The sequence below is a fragment of the Oncorhynchus clarkii genome, chromosome 6 (genome assembly GCF_045791955.1).
Source record: "Oncorhynchus clarkii lewisi isolate Uvic-CL-2024 chromosome 6, UVic_Ocla_1.0, whole genome shotgun sequence".
In the NCBI taxonomy this organism is placed as follows: domain Eukaryota; kingdom Metazoa; phylum Chordata; class Actinopteri; order Salmoniformes; family Salmonidae; genus Oncorhynchus; species Oncorhynchus clarkii.
Genome location: NC_092152.1, coordinates 21,287,248 through 21,303,800, shown reverse-complemented (window position 1 = coordinate 21,303,800; position 16,553 = coordinate 21,287,248). Strand labels below are relative to the sequence as shown.

The 16,553-nt window shown below is 40.8% G+C and overlaps 2 pseudogenes; both read left to right on the top strand.

Moving 5' to 3' along the window:
• The first annotated feature begins 3,654 nt into the window (after positions 1–3,654).
• Positions 3,655–9,987, top strand: LOC139410770 (UDP-glucuronosyltransferase 2C1 pseudogene; annotated as a pseudogene).
• A 1,832-nt stretch (positions 9,988–11,819) lies between these two features.
• LOC139410769 (UDP-glucuronosyltransferase 2A2 pseudogene) lies at positions 11,820–16,299 on the top strand (annotated as a pseudogene).
• The last annotated feature ends 254 nt before the right edge of the window (positions 16,300–16,553 follow it).

The following is a 16,553-nucleotide window of genomic DNA, read 5'->3' as shown; positions in this document are numbered from 1 at the left end:
GCTTTACAGTGGGAACCACATATAAGGAGATCATCCGTTCACCTACTCTGCGTCTCACAAAGACACGGCGGTTGGGACCAAAAATCTCAAATTTGAACTCATCCGACCAGACAGATTTCCACCGGTCCAATGTGCATTGCTCATGTTTCTTGGCCCACCAAGTCTCTTATTATTATTGATGTCCTTTAGTAGTGGTTTCTTTGCAGCAATTCAACCATGAAGGCCTCCTCTGAACAGTCTCCTCTGAACCGTTGATGTTGATATGTGTCTGTTACCTCAAGTCTGTGAAGCATTTATATGGGCTGCAATCTGAGGTGCAGTTAACTCTCATGAACTTATCCTCTGCAGCAGAGGAAATTCTGGGTCTTCCTTTCCTGTGGCGGTCCTCAGGAGACCCAGTTTGATCATAGCGCTTGATGGTTTTGCGACTGCACTTGAAGAAACGTTCAAAGTTCTTGGAATATTCTTGATTGACTGACCTTCATTTCTTAAATTAATGATGGACTGTCATTTCTCTTTGCTTATTTGAGCTGTTCTTGCTATAATATGGACTTGGTCTTTTACCAAATATGGCTATCTTCTGTATACCACCCCTACCTTGTCACAGCACAACTGATTAGCTCAAATGCATTAAGAAGGAAAGAGATTCCATAAATTAACTTTTAACAAGGCACACCTGTTAATAGAAATGCATTCCAGGTCACTACCTCATGAGGCTGGTTGAGAGAATATCAAGAGTGTGCAAAGCTGTCATCAAGGCAAAGGGTGGCTACTTTGAAGAATCTCAAATATAAATTAGATTTGTATTTGTTTAATACTTTTTTGGTTACTACATGATTCCATGTCTTCACTATTATTCTACAATGTAGAAAAAAGTTAAACTAAAGAAAAGCCCTTGAATGAGTGGGTGTGTACTAACTTTTGACGGGTACATGGAAAATCTATGGAAGAATAATCAGGGACTGAAAATAATAGGGAGGCAGAAACTGAAGAGAGGCCCAAATACAGTAGTCTCAGATGTGTGAGTGTGTGTGTGCGTGCAAGCGAAAGAGAGAGAGAGAGAGGGATGTCTAAATAACGTCTCAAACGTTTCTGCAAACACGTTAGTTTGCAATGACAACAGTGACGCCCTTGACGGCATAGGCAGGCAGTACAATTGATGTCGTGAAAAGCATTGTATTGTCCTGTTTTTCTGGATTATTGTGGTACGCATAGAGTTAAGATCAGGTGTCATGTCAGTTATAATACCATCTATGGCTACTGTCACCTTCCCCAAATTGACCAACCCACAAAATAAGAATAATCTTTCCATTGTCTATCTAAGTTCTTTATTACTCTTGTTAACCTGGATGATCAGTTGTAGATAAATGACAAACTTTTATCTGCTACCACTTTATAATGAGCCTGTGTAACTCAATATCTATGAAGTGCACAATGCTCCTTTTTCAAAGCACCCTTTTTTCTACCCTTTTCACTGCCCTGACCTCTAATCACTGAGGCCCTCACTAGTGTGTGAAGTTCCCCAGTGACATCTGAGTGTGTGTGTGTGCATCCAGCCAGCTACAGGTATCGGACCCTGTAATGCCATAGAAACCATGGTAAGTATAATAGCATATCTGAGTGAAGTATTAATGTTGTTTTTATATGAAAAAACCTGTAATAGTGATCAGCTACTGTATGTATTTGCTAAGCAGCTGAGGTACTGAGGTCACTGAAGCACTGTATATAACATGATGCCTCCTCCGCTCACATGTATCAACCTTCCCTAAGTATGCAAATCTCTATGGATAATCCGCAACATCATATTTACAGTATGGAGGCTTATTTCATGATAGTCATTTGACGACTGTGTAGAGTATAGTCTATTGACAATATTAAATATTCCTTTCATGTTCTCTATATTGTTAAATGATACAGTGGGCCGCTGACATACATTCACAATACAAACACTATGACATAGTGTCCGTGGTCATACGAACCAGGAGGGTTTAGTGCAGCAGAATAAAGAGAAACTATCAGGGGGAATAGCGGCACCAAAAATACACCTATGCGAGTCACATCCATGTTCAACATGAAAGTACATTTTTCCAACAGGAACTGTTAATGTGAGTTGGAGAGAGATATTATTTTTAATGTTATACGCTACACAAATATTATGAATGGCTTTGTCTCACAGTCATACTTTTGAAGAACAACTGAATGGAAGATGAGACAACATCACGGAGGGGCTGTGGTTACTCAAGGCATTCATTTATGAGGTCACACACACCAGCATGCAGGTGTAGGTCAGACTGCCCAAAGAGTCAAACGAAACATACTTTATGAATTTCTGAGCACCTCCAAGACGTATGAAACCTACTTGGTCTTTAGACAGAAACGAAAGTAGGGAGGTTGGTCGGGGAGGCTGGGTAACCGCAATCAGTGATCGTCTAGCAATCCAAAGGTTGCGTGTCAGGGACAACTGGAGCATTTTAGCTAACCTTTCCCCTTATTCTAAACTGAACCCATTTCACCTAATCTGCTACGTAAATTATCCTAACCTTTGTCATTAGTTCCCCTAAATGCCAACACAAATTCTCCCTGTAATTCCCACCCACGCACACACAAAGACACAGACAAAGATTTACAAATATATAAGCAAACAGGTGCAGTTCAAACAATAAATATCTTTCTTCCAAAAAAGGAATAAGAAGAACAGTGACTGGCACCAAAACTCAGTTCATTCTGTGCTTTCATATCATGTCAACGATGTACAGTATATTACCACATCACTGTCTGACAAATCTGCAACACAATCCTGGAAACTCCCTGTGAAATATGAAAGTAGTTTGCACAACAACCCTATCGGGGGTGTAAATTGATACCATCTGTTGTAGTTGCATCTGTCGGTGTTGTGTGGGAATAGTGCAGGTAGTGTGTCCTCATGGAACCACCATTATGCAGAATAACTTTGGTGAATGCTTTTAAGTAGCCTGTATTCTTTTGATTGAGAGGACTGCCCCCCTGTGGCCAAGTCTGACAGGTAATATTTACGGCTCAGTTAATGAAAAAGTGCATGTTGTTTCCCTGCAGTACTGTAGCTATTTTTCACATGGTCAAATAAAATCTAAGAATGAACACTAAAAACCTCATAGAAACTACTACTACTACTACCATGTAGACTCCCCTTCACAGGTAGATGCTTCCACACTTTTCAGAATAAGAAGTGTGTGCACAGACAGGCAGTCATTTATATAAAGACACTGAAAACATTGCTAAGGTGTTTTGAAAACAGACCGTATTATCCATGAATTATGGCCCATAATACTTATAGTATCACCTCTGACTGTATTCAAATGACATGAATATCAAACTAAATTTGCAGTAGGCTGCATAGAGTACTTAGGAGATTGACACACATGACCAGCCTTGGACCCACTCCCTGGACCAACTCCAATTTCAGTTTTTCAAACAGATTTCTTAATGATTTTATTTCACTTTACTAAACAGTTTTTTCATGATTAGTTTCCATTTAAGTTTCCATTTTAGTTCACTATAACAATGTTGAACTAATTACCATTTCCTAATTCATAACAGGAATCCAACACATAAAAGCCTTACGCAATTACAGGGGTGTTATTACACTGCATGTCAGAACTTGTGAACTTTGAACAAGAGAACACAGATTAGTTGTGGCAGCATAAGTTAGGTTACTCCAGCTCAAAGCCACAGCCATAGGACTACTTTCACTGTTTGCAAACTGCTGTTCAGGGGAGGTTGGCCAAACATCACTTTGGATTTAAGGCTACTTGCAGACTGGTTTTTTTTTGGTAAGTGTTTATGTGAATAAAATCTAGTTTAAATTAACAGTTAAAGTAGTGGAATATCGGAATAGTTAAACCTGTTGTTGAAACAGTTTCTGACCTCAGTATCTGGTGTTGAAAACATAGCATCATCAGACCTACAACGTTCTCAGATTAACCCATTGGAACTCATATCGATCTATGTTTACAGAGAATTATAGAATACCTATAAACTTATGTAGAAGAACTATAAACTTGACTAGATTCAATAGCTTTTACACAACATAAATGTCTAACATCTCAAGAAGCATCCTCCACAAACATTTGTGGTTATACAAATCCATATAAAACTCAGCATCACCATTCAAATTAGATTAACTTCTTTGATTGAATATTTTCAGTGAGGTCTAACAAAGCTTTTTGTAAGGTATGTAAACAAAATAATCGTTTTTAAAGAGACGTTGTCAGAGTAGCTCCCATCCTATACATATTTCGTGGTGCATCTGGGCTTTGCCAGTGGAAACAATTGTGTCACGTAACAAGCAAGCTTTACCAGACATAGAGAGAACTTGCACAACTTTAGAAGTAATGTGCCTGAAGGCTTGACAATGACTGGGAGAATTGTGACAGTATTGGAAGACTTCATAGCATTACACAGTGCCTCTACGTTTTCAATTGAACATTGACTACTTATTTACAGTAAGTGTAAAGATTTTTATTGTGTACATTTTTTTTGTCAAAAATTGTCTTTCGTTAACTAACACTCGCACTGACTCTTTCCCCCTTACTAGCTCTGACTTTGCTGATAGCTACTTTATTGAGGAAAAATGTACTTACTAGGACTGTGATATGTGAAGAAAGAACTCTCCGGGAAAAAGAAAGGTGGAGGTGTATGTTTCATGATTCACTACTCATGGTGTGACTGTGGTAACGTACAGTAGAGGAACTCAAGTCCATTTGTTCTCCCAATCTGGAATACATCACCATCAAATGCTGACTGCATTACCTTCTGAGATAATTTCTTCGGTCATCGTCACGGCCCTGTATATTCCCCCCAAGCCGACACTGTGACGGCTCACAAGGAACTGCAAACTGGAAACCGCATATCTTGAGGCTGCATTTACTGTAACGACAAGACAGCCTACAGGGAAGAGGTTAAGACCATGGTGGAGTGGTGCCAGACAAATAACACCTCCTTCAATGTCAACAAAACGAAGGAGCTGATCGTGGACTTCAGGAGACAGCAGAGGGAGCACACTCCCATCCACATCAACAGGACCCGTAGTGGAGAGGGTGAAAAGCTTCATGTTCCTCGGCATGCACATCACTGACAATCTGAAATGGTCCATTCTTACAGACAGTGTGGTGAAGAAGGCGCAATAGCAACCTCAGGAGGCTGAAGAAATTCAGCTTGGCCCCTAAGACTATTACAAACTTCTACAGATGCACCATTGAGAGCATCCTGCTGGACTGTATCACCGCCTGGTACAGTAATTTCACCATCCTATACCGCAGAGCTCTCCAGAGGGTGGTGCGGTCAGCCGAACGCATTTACTGGGGGCACACTGCTGTGTCACAGGAAGGCCAAGAAGATCATCAAGGACCTCAGCCATGACCTGTTTATCCCAAGTACAGGTGCATTAAAGCCGGGACCAAGAAAATTAAAAACTATTTCTATCCCCAAGCCATCAGACTGTTAAATAGTCACCATTAGCCGGCATCTGCCCAGTACTCTGCCCTGGACCTTAGTCACTGTTAATAGCCAGCTACCACCTGGTACTCTACCCCACACCTTAGAGACTGCTGCGCTATGTACATAGACATTAAACAATGGTCACTTTAATAATGTCTGCATACTATTTTACCCACTTCATATGTATATACTGTACAGCGCCTTCAGAAAGTATTCATACCCCTAACATTTTGTTGTTACAGTATGAATTCAAAATGTATGAAATATATTTTCTTTCTCACCCATCTACACACAATACCCCATAATGACAAAGTTAAAACATGTTTTTAGACATAGACACAGTAAAATAAAGAAATATACAATTTACATAAGTATTCACACCCCTGAGTGAATACATGTTAGAATCACCTTTGGCAATGATTACAGCTGTGAGTCTTTCTGGGTAAGTCTCTAAGAGCTTTGCACATCTGGATTGTACAATATTTGCACATTATTATTTTTTCAATTCTCCAAGCTCTGTCACGTTGGTTGTTGATCATTGCTAGACAGCCATTTTCAAGTCCCTTCTATGCGTGGCATTGGAAAACCTCCCTGGTCTTCGTGGTTGAATCTGTGTTTGAAATTCACTGCTTGACTAAGGGACCTTACAGATAATTGTGTGTGTGGGGTACAGAGATGAGATAGTCATAAAAAATTATGTTAAACACTTATTGCACACAGAGTGAGTCTATACATCTTATGATTTAACTTGTTATTATGCTAATCTTTACCCCTGAACTTATTTAGACAAAGGGATTGAACACTTATTGACTTAAGACATTTCAGCTTAAAATGTTTACTGAATTTGTAAAAATGTCTAAAAACATAATTCCACTTTGACATTACGGGGTATTGTATGCAGGACAGTGACACAAAATCTCAATTTAATTAATTTTTAATTCAGGCTGTAACACAACAAAATCTGAAAAAGGTCAAGGGGTGTGAATACTTTCTGAAGGCACTGTACATGATTAACATATGAATAACCCAGTAAATTATTGATCAACACAGAAAATGTGTATTTTTCTACTAGCACTAGCACTAGAACTGACAACAACTACTTTATTGACTGAAAAAGTACTTTCTACAACTGTGATATGTGGTTGTCTCATCCAGCTATCTTAAAACCTATTTGGGATAGGGGGCAGCATTTTCACTTTTGGATGAATAGCATGCCCAGAGTGAACTGCCTCCTACTCTGTCCCAGATGCAAATATACAGTATGCATATTATTAGTAGTATTGGATAGAAAACACTCTGACGTTTCTAACACTGTTTGAATGATGTCTGTGAGTATAACAGAACTCATATGGCAGGCAAATACCAGAGAAAAAATCCAACCAGAAAGTGAGAAATCTGAGGTTTGTAGTTTTTAACTCAGCCCCCATTGAAGATACAGGGTGATATTAGTTATATTGCACTTCCCAAGGCTTACACCAGATGTCAACAGTATTTAGAACCTGTTTTGAGGATTCTACTCTAAAGGAGGGGATCATAAGGGCTATTTGAGTGAGTGGTCCGGCAGAGTGCCACAGCCTCGGTCTGCCACAGCCTCGGTCATGTGAAAGGTAGCTACGTTCCACTTCATTTGTACAGATAAAGGAATTGTCCGGTTGGAACATTAATGAAGTTTTATGTTAAAAACTTCCTAAAGATTGATTCCATACTTAGTTTGGCATGTTTCTACGGGCTGTAACGGAACTTTTTGAACTTTTCGTCTGACGCACTTTTGGATTTATTTGCCCTAACAAAAGAAGACATTTGGACATAACTGATAGACATTATCAAACAAATCAAACATTTATGGTGGAACTGGGATTCCTGGGAGTGCATTCTGATGAAGATAATCAAAGGTAAGTGAATATTTAAAATGCTATTTCTGAGAAATGTTGACTACCCAATATGGCGGGTATCTTTTTGGCTGCTTTGTTGTCTAAAGGCTGTACTAGGATTATTGCATGGTTTGCTTTCTGATACAGCGGTTGCATTAAGGAGAAGTTTATCTGAAGTTCCATGTATAATAGTCGTATCTTTATCAATGTTAATTATGAGTATTTCTGTAAATTGATGTGGCTCTCTGCACAATCACCGCATGTTTTAGAACTACTGAACGTAACGCGCCAATGTAAACTCAGGTTTTTTTTATATAAATATGAACTTTATCAAACAAAACATACACTTATTGTGTAACATGAAGTCCTATGAGTGTCATCTGATGAAGATCATCAAAGGTTGGTGATTCCTTGTATCTCTATTTCTGCTTTTTGGGACTCCTCTATTTGGCTGGAAAAATTGCTGTTTTTCTGTGAGTTGGTGGTGACCTAACATAATCGTTTGTGGTGCTTCGCTGTAAATCCTGTTTGAAATCAGACACTGTGGCTGGATTAACGAAAAATGTATCTTTAAAATGGTGTAAAATACTTGTATGCATGAGGAATTTTAATGATGAGATTGTTGTTGTTTTGAATTTGGCGCCCTGCACTTTCACTGGCTGTTGGGAGGGGGGATTCCGCGAGTGGAACGCACTAATTGAATGCACTAATGCAATACTTGTAAGTCACTCTGGATAAGAGTGTCTGCTAAGTGACTAAAATGTTAATGTAATTCAAACCTATTTATTAGGAAATAAGAGATGGAGTTCCTCTAACTAACTATTCTTCATTTTTATCTTTTATCAAAGGATTCACCTAAGAGATGCATCAACCAGCCCTGGTCACGGTTGCTGTTCTGCTCTTCTCTCTCACCACTGTCTATGGGGGGAACGTGCTGGTCTTCCCATTGGATGGAAGCCACTGGGTGAATATGAAAGTCCTCATCGAAGAGCTGCACTCCAGAGGCCATAGCATCACAGTGATTCGTCCAACCACCAACTGGTACATCAAGGAGAAATCCCCTCACTACTCGTGCATTACCATCCCAGTATCTGGTGGTGGAATTGTTGAGGAGGTCTTTAGTTTGTTTGTGAGCAGACAATTGCAGATCCAAAGGGAGCGTGGAAGTTTCTGGTCTCGTATGAGTCTGGAGCTTGAGGTAGCGAAGCAGATCTATGAGTTACACAAGGATTTGGTCGTAATGATGACTACGATATTTGAAGATGCCGAACTAATGCAATTGCTTCGCGATGCAAACTATGACCTGGTTTTGACAGATCCTGCCATTGGTGGGGGTGTGTTTCTGGCTCACCGCATTGGACTTCCTCTTGTCTTCAATGTCCGATGGACAGTCCTGGGCGAGGGTCACTTTACCATCGCCCCCTCGCCTCTCTCATATGTCCCATTGCCAGGAGCACTGTTGACAGACAAAATGACTTTTCAAGAGAGAGTCATAAATGTTCTGTTTTATCTTTTTACAAGGTTTCAATTTGCATACGTCATAGACCCTAACTACATTCCGTTTGTCCATCGTTACTTCGGCCCTGACGTTCACTACATGTCATTGTTCCAGGCAGCAGACATATGGCTCATGAGGAATGACTTTACCTTTGAGTTTCCGCGGCCTACCATGCCAAACGTGGTCTACATGGGCGGTTTCCAGTGCAAGCCCTCGAAGCCGCTTCATCAGGACATGGAGGACTTTGTCCAGAAGTCCGGGGACCATGGGGTCATCATGATGTCCCTGGGGACCTTGGTGGGACAACTTCCTGAGGACATCACTGAGGACATCGCAGCTGCTTTCGCCAAACTGCCTCAGAGGATCGTCTGGAGGCACACTGGGAAGAGGCCCACCTCCGTGGGCAACAACACCTTACTAGTGGATTGGCTCCCCCAGAACGACCTCCTTGGACACCCCAAGACCCGAGCCTTTGTTGCCCACGGCGGAACCAATGGAGTCCAGGAGGCCATCTACCATGGTGTCCCTATTGTTGGCCTCCCGTTGGTCTTCGACCAGCATGATAACCTCAATAGGATGAGGGCTAAGGGAGTGGCTAAGATAGTGGACATCGCCACCGTAGACAGAGACATCTTCCTGGAGGCAGTGAAGGCTGTTCTCTATGAGCCGACCTACAGGGAGAACATGCAGAGACTATCCAGGCTGCACAGGGACCAGCCCATGAAACCACTGGACCGTGCCATGTTCTGGATTGAGTATGTCATGAGGAACAAAGGAGCGGCACATCTGAGGACAGAGTCTTATAAGATGTCCTGGTTCACCTACCACTCTGTTGACGTCATAGCCACGCTACTGGCCATTGTGTTGCTCATAATGCTGGTTAGCACTTTAGCTGTAAGGTTTTTGTGGCGTAAGGTGTTTTGTAGGAGGAAAGTGAAACATGAATGATAGCGATGTATTAATGAATATTAATATGTTATCAAATTATCATTGATAAAATATTCTAAATATTTTTGGATGGTATTCTTCCTACCATCAATTAGAAGGTCACACTCCTTAATGTGGGTATTTGAAACAATACAGTTGGTTACTTTTGGTAATATATCTTTGCATTCCATTTTTTAAATGTCACCCTCACATTAAGTATTGTACTCCAAATTTGTTATCACTGTATGTTGTACTACAACACACACACACACACACACACACACACACACACACACACACACACAGACAGACAGACAGACAGACAGACAGACAGACAGACAGACAGACAGACAGACAGACAGACAGACAGACAGACAGACACAGACACAGACACAGACACACACACACACACACACACAGACAGACAGACAGACAGACAGACAGACAGACAGACAGACAGACAGACAGACAGACAGACAGACAGACAGACAGACAGACACAGACAGACAGACACAGACAGACAGACAGACAGACAGACAGACAGACAGACAGACAGACAGACAGACAGACAGACAGACAGACAGACAGACAGACAGACAGACAGACAGACAGACAGACAGACAGACAGACAGACAGACAGACAGACAGACAGACAGACAGACAGACAGACAGACAGACAGACAGACAGACAGACAGACAGACAGACAGACAGACAGACAGACAGACAGACAGACAGACAGACAGACAGACAGACAGACAGACAGACAGACAGACAGACAGACAGACAGACAGACAGACAGACAGACAGACAGACAGACAGACAGACAGACAGAGAGAGAGAGAGAGAGAGAGAGAGATCTCTGATATAGGTGACAAGAGCTGATAAAACTCCTGGATCTGATTACAAATAGTTATTACATTTGTATAACAAGGCCAAAGAACCGTGTGTATGACGTCCGTGTGTGCATGTGGGTTTGTGTGTCCAGAGCATAGCCTCACCTCCCAGGGGATGTGTCCATGGTACCAGCTGTGGTTTAGCAGTATGCTGCATCTCAATTTCAGCTCTTCCTTAAACTCTCCTTGAAGTTTAGGAAAGGCAGAGGTAAGTAACGCATAGGTAGACAAAGAGTTAAGGGAGTGAGACAAAGAGCTGTAGGTAGGCTCGTAAGTAGGCTAAAGCTTGTAAAGACTTCTACGACAATTTTGTTATCTGATTTATAGCAACTGAAATCAAAATAACTTCAATATAATGCAGGGTTGCTGCATGCAAATCACTTGAGTAAAAATATAAAATAATTAAAATTCATAAATTATTAATACATTATTTAGCTCTTTGAACCCGAGGTCACTACTTCACATTTTGTTAACCTAAAATGCTCAGTAGACCACATACTGGTCCACATGGTTGGCTATGTGGCCTGCTGAGCAGGCTCAGTTCAAGAAAATGTGCTTGTTGTTTCCCTGCAGTACTGTAGCTATTTTTCCCATGGTCAAATAAAATCTAAGAATTAACACTAAAAACCTCATAGCATTTAAACTACTACTACTACTACTACCATGTAGACTCCCCTTCACAGGTAGATGCTTCCACACTTTTCAGAATAAAAAGTGTGTGCACAGACAGGCAGTCATTTATATAAAGACACTGAAAAACATTGCTAAGGTGTTTTGAAAACAGACCGTATTATCCATGAATTATGGCCCATAATACTTATAGTATCACCTCTGACTGTATTCAAATGACATGGATATCAAACCAAATTTGTAGTAGGCTGCATAGAGTACTTAGGAGATTGACACACATGACCAGCCTTGGACCCACTCCCTGGACCAACTCCAATTTCAGTTTTTCAAACAGATTTCTTAATGATTTTATTTCACTTTACTAAACAGTTTTTTCATGATTAGTTTCCATTTAAGTTTCCATTTTAGTTCACTATAACAATGTTTAACTAATTACCATTTCCTAATTCATAACAGGAATCCAACACATAAAAGCCTTACGCAATTACAGGGGTGTTATTACACTGCATGTCAGAACTTGTGAACTTTGAACAAGAGAACACAGATTAGTTGTGGCAGCATAAGTTAGGTTACTCCAGCTCAAAGCCACAGCCATAGGACTACTTTCACTGTTTGCAAACTGCTGTTCAGGGGAGGTTGGCCAAACATCACTTTGGATTTAAGGCTACTTGCAGACTGGTTTTTTTTTGGTAAGTGTTTATGTGAATAACATCTAGTTTAAATTAACAGTTAAAGTAGTGGAATATCGGAATAGTTAAACCTGTTGTTGAAACAGTTTCTGATCTCAGTATCTGGTGTTGAAAACATAGCATCATCAGACCTACAACGTTCTCAGATTAACCCATTGGAACTCATATCGATCTATGTTTACAGAGAATTATAGAATACCTATAAACTTATGTAGAAGAACTATAAACTTGACTAGATTCAATAGTTTTTACACAACATAAATGTCTAACATCTCAAGAAGCATCCTCCACAAACATTTGTAGTTATACAAATCCATATAAAACTCAGCATCACCATTCAAATTAGATCAACTTCTTTGATTGAATATTTTCAGTGAGGTCTAACAAAGCTTTTTGTAAGGTATGTAAACAAAATAATCGTTTTTAAAGAGACGTTGTCAGAGTAGCTCCCATCCTATACATATTTCGTGGTGCATCTGGGCTTTGCCAGTGGAAACAATTGTGTCACGTAACAAGCAAGCTTTACCAGACATAGAGAGAACTTGCACAACTTTAGAAGTAATGTGCCTGAAGGCTTGACAATGACTGGGAGAATTGTGACAGTATTGGAAGACTTCATAGCATTACACAGTGCCTCTACGTTTTCAATTGAACATTGACTACATATTTACAGTAAGTGTAAAGATTTTTATTGTGTACATTTTTTTTGTCAAAAATTGTCTTTCGTTAACTAACACTCGCACGGACTCTTTCCCCCTTACTAGCTCTGACTTTGCTGATAGCTACTTTATTGAGGAAAAATGTACTTACTAGGACTGTGATATGTGAAGAAAGAACTCTCCGGGAAAAAGAAAGGTGGAGGTGTATGTTTCATGATTCACTACTCATGGTGTGACTGTGGTAACGTACAGTAGAGGAACTCAAGTCCATTTGTTCTCCCAATCTGGAATACATCACCATCAAATGCTGACTGCATTACCTTCTGAGATCATTTATTCGGTCATCGGCCGTGTATATTTACCTCCAAGCCGACACTGTGACAGCTCACAAGGAACTACACTGGACTTTGTGAAAACTGGAAACCGCATAATTTGAGGCCGCATTTAGAGGTTCATGTCTATGTACATAGACATTAAACAATGGTCACTTTAATAATGTCTGCATACTATTTTACCCACTTCATATGTATATACTGTACAGCGCCTTCAGAAAGTATTCATACCGCTAACATTTTGTTGTTACAGTATGAATTCAAAATGTATGAAATATATTTTCTTTCTCACCCATCTACACACAATACCCCATAATGACAAAGTTAAAACATGTTTTTAGACATTTTTACACATTTATTTAAAATAAAATAAAGAAATATACAATTTACACAAGTATTCACACCCCTGAGTGAATACATGTTAGAATCACCTTTGGCAACGATTACAGCTGTGAGTCTTTCTGGGTAAGTCTCTAAGAGCTTTGCACATCTGGATTGTACAATATTTGCACATTATTCTTTTGTCAATTCTTCAAGCTCTGTCACGTTGGTTGTTGATCATTGCTAGACAGCCATTTTCAAGTCCCTTTTATGCGTGGCATTGGAAAACCTCCCTGGTCTTCGTGGTTGAATCTGTGTTTGAAATTCACTACTGGACTAAGGGACCTTACAGATAATTGTATGTGTGGGGTACAGAGATCGATAGTCATAAAAAAATGATGGTAAACACTTATTGCACACAGAGTGAGTCTATACATCTTATGATTTAACTTGTTATTATGCTAATCTTTACCCCTGAACTTATTTAGACAAAGGGGTTGAACACTTACTGACTTAAGACATTTCAGCTTAAAATGTTTTCTGAATTTGTAAAAATGTCTAAAAACATAATTGCACTTTGACATTACGGGGTAATGTATGCAGGACAGTGACACAAAATCTCAATTTAATTAATTTTAAATTCAGGCTGTAACACAAAAAAATCTGAAAAAGGTCAAGGGGTGTGAATACTTTCTGAAGGCACTGTACATGATTAACATATGAATAACACAGTAAATTATTGATCAACAGAGAAAATGTGTATTTTTCTACTAGCACTAGAACTGACAACATCTACTTTATTGACTGAAAAAGTACTTTCTACAACTGTGATATGTGGTTGTCTCATCCAGCTATCTTAAGATGAATGCACAAATTGTAAGTCACTCTGGATAAGAGTGTCTGCTTAGTGGCTAAAATGTTAATGTAATTAAAAACGATTTATTAGGATATAAGAGATGGAGTTCCTCTAACTAACTATTCTTCATTTTTATCTTTTATCAAAGGATTCACCTAAGAGATGCATCAACCAGCCCTGGTCACGGTTGCTGTTCTGCTCTTCTCTCTCACCACTGTCTATGGGGGGAACGTGCTGGTCTTCCCATTGGATGGAAGCCACTGGGTGAATATGAAAGTCCTCATCGAAGAGCTGCACTCCAGAGGCCATAGCATCACAGTGATTCGTCCAACCACCAACTGGTACATCAAGGAGAAATCCCCTCACTACTCGTGCATTACCATCCCAGTATCTGGTGGTGGATTTGTTGAGGAGGTCTTTAGTTTGTTTGTGACCAGACAATTGCAGATCCAAAGGGAGGGTGGAGGTTTCTGGTCTCGTATGAGTCTGGAGCTTGAGGTGGTGAAGCAGTTCTATGAGTTACACAAGGAATTGGTTGTAATGATGACTATGATATTCGAAGATGCCGAACTAATGCATTCGCTTCGCGATGCAAACTATGACCTGGTTTTGACGGATCCTGCCATTGGTGGGGGCGTGTTTTTGGCTCATCGCATTGGTCTTCCTCTTGTCTTCAATGTCCGATGGACAGTCCAGGGCGAGGGTCACTTTGCCATAGCCCCCTCGCCTCTCTCATATGTCCCGTTGCCAGGAGCACTGTTGACAGACAAAATGACTTTTCAAGAGAGAGTCATAAATGTTCTGTTTTATCTTTTTACAAGGTTTCAAATTGCATACGTCATAGACCCTAACTACATTCCGTTCGTCCATCGTTACTTCGGCCCTGACGTTCACTACATGTCATTGTTCCAGGCAGCAGACATATGGCTCATGAGGAATGACTTTACCTTTGAGTTTCCGCGGCCCACCATGCCAAACGTGGTCTACATGGGCGGTTTCCAGTGCAAGCCCTCGAAGCCGCTTCCTCAGGACATGGAGGACTTTGTCCAGAAGTCTGGGGACCATGGGGTCATCATGATGTCCCTGGGGACCTTGGTGGGACAACTTCCTGAGGACATCGCTGAGGACATCGCAGCTGCTTTCGCCAAACTGCCTCAGAGGATCGTCTGGAGGCACACTGGGAAGAGACCCACCTCCGTGGGCAACAACACCTTACTAGTGGATTGGCTCCCCCAGAACGACCTCCTTGGACACCCCAAGACCCGAGCCTTTGTTGCCCACGGCGGAACCAATGGAGTCCAGGAGGCCATCTATCATGGTGTCCCTATTGTCGGCCTCCCGTTGGTCTTCGACCAGCAAGACAACCTCAATAGGATGAGGGCTAAGGGAGTGGCTAAAATAGTGGACATCGCCACCGTAGACAGAGACATCTTCCTGGAGGCAGTGAAGGCTGTTCTCTATGAGCCGACCTACAGGGAGAACATGCAGAGACTATCCAGGCTGCACAGGGACCAGCCCATGAAACCACTGGACCGCGCCATGTTCTGGATTGAGTTTGTCATGAGGAACAAAGGAGCGGCACATCTGAGGACAGAGTCTTATAAGATGTCCTGGTTCAACTACCACTCTGTTGACGTCGTAGCAACGCTACTGGCCATTGTGTTGCTCATAATGCTGGTTAGCACTTTAGCTGTAAGGTTTTTGTGGCGTAAGGTGTCTTGTAGGAGGAAAGTGAAACATGAATGATAGCGATGTATTAATGAATATTAATATGTTATCAAATTATCATTGATAAAATATTCTAAATATTTTTGGATGGTATTCTTCCTACCATCAATTAGAAGGTCACACTCCTTAATGTGGGTATTTGAAACAATACAGTTGGTTACTTTTGGCAATATATCTTTGCATTCAATTTTTTAAATGTCACCCTCACATTAAGTATTGTACTCCAAATTTGTTATTACTGTATGTTGTAAATGTTGCACTACAGCACAAAAACTCACTTGAGTTGCCTGGTTGAGAGAAATACAGAGAGACAGAGAGACAGAGAGAGACAGAGAGACAGAGAGAGAGAGAGAGAGAGAGAGAGAGAGAGAGAGAGGAGGTCTCTCTGATAGGTGACAAGAGCTGATAAAACTCCTGGATCTGATTACAAATAGTTATTCCATTTGTATAACAAGGCCAAATGGCCGTGTGTGCGACGTGCATGTGTGCATGTGTGTATGCCTGTGTTTGTGTCCAGAGCATAACCTCATCTCCCAGGGGACGTGTCCATGGTACCAGCAGTGGTTTAGCAGGATGCTGCATCTCAGCCCTTCCTTTAGCTCTGCGTAGCTTCTCTCGAAGTTTAGGAAAGGCAGAGGTAAGTAAGGTATAGGTAAACGAAGAGTTAAGGGAC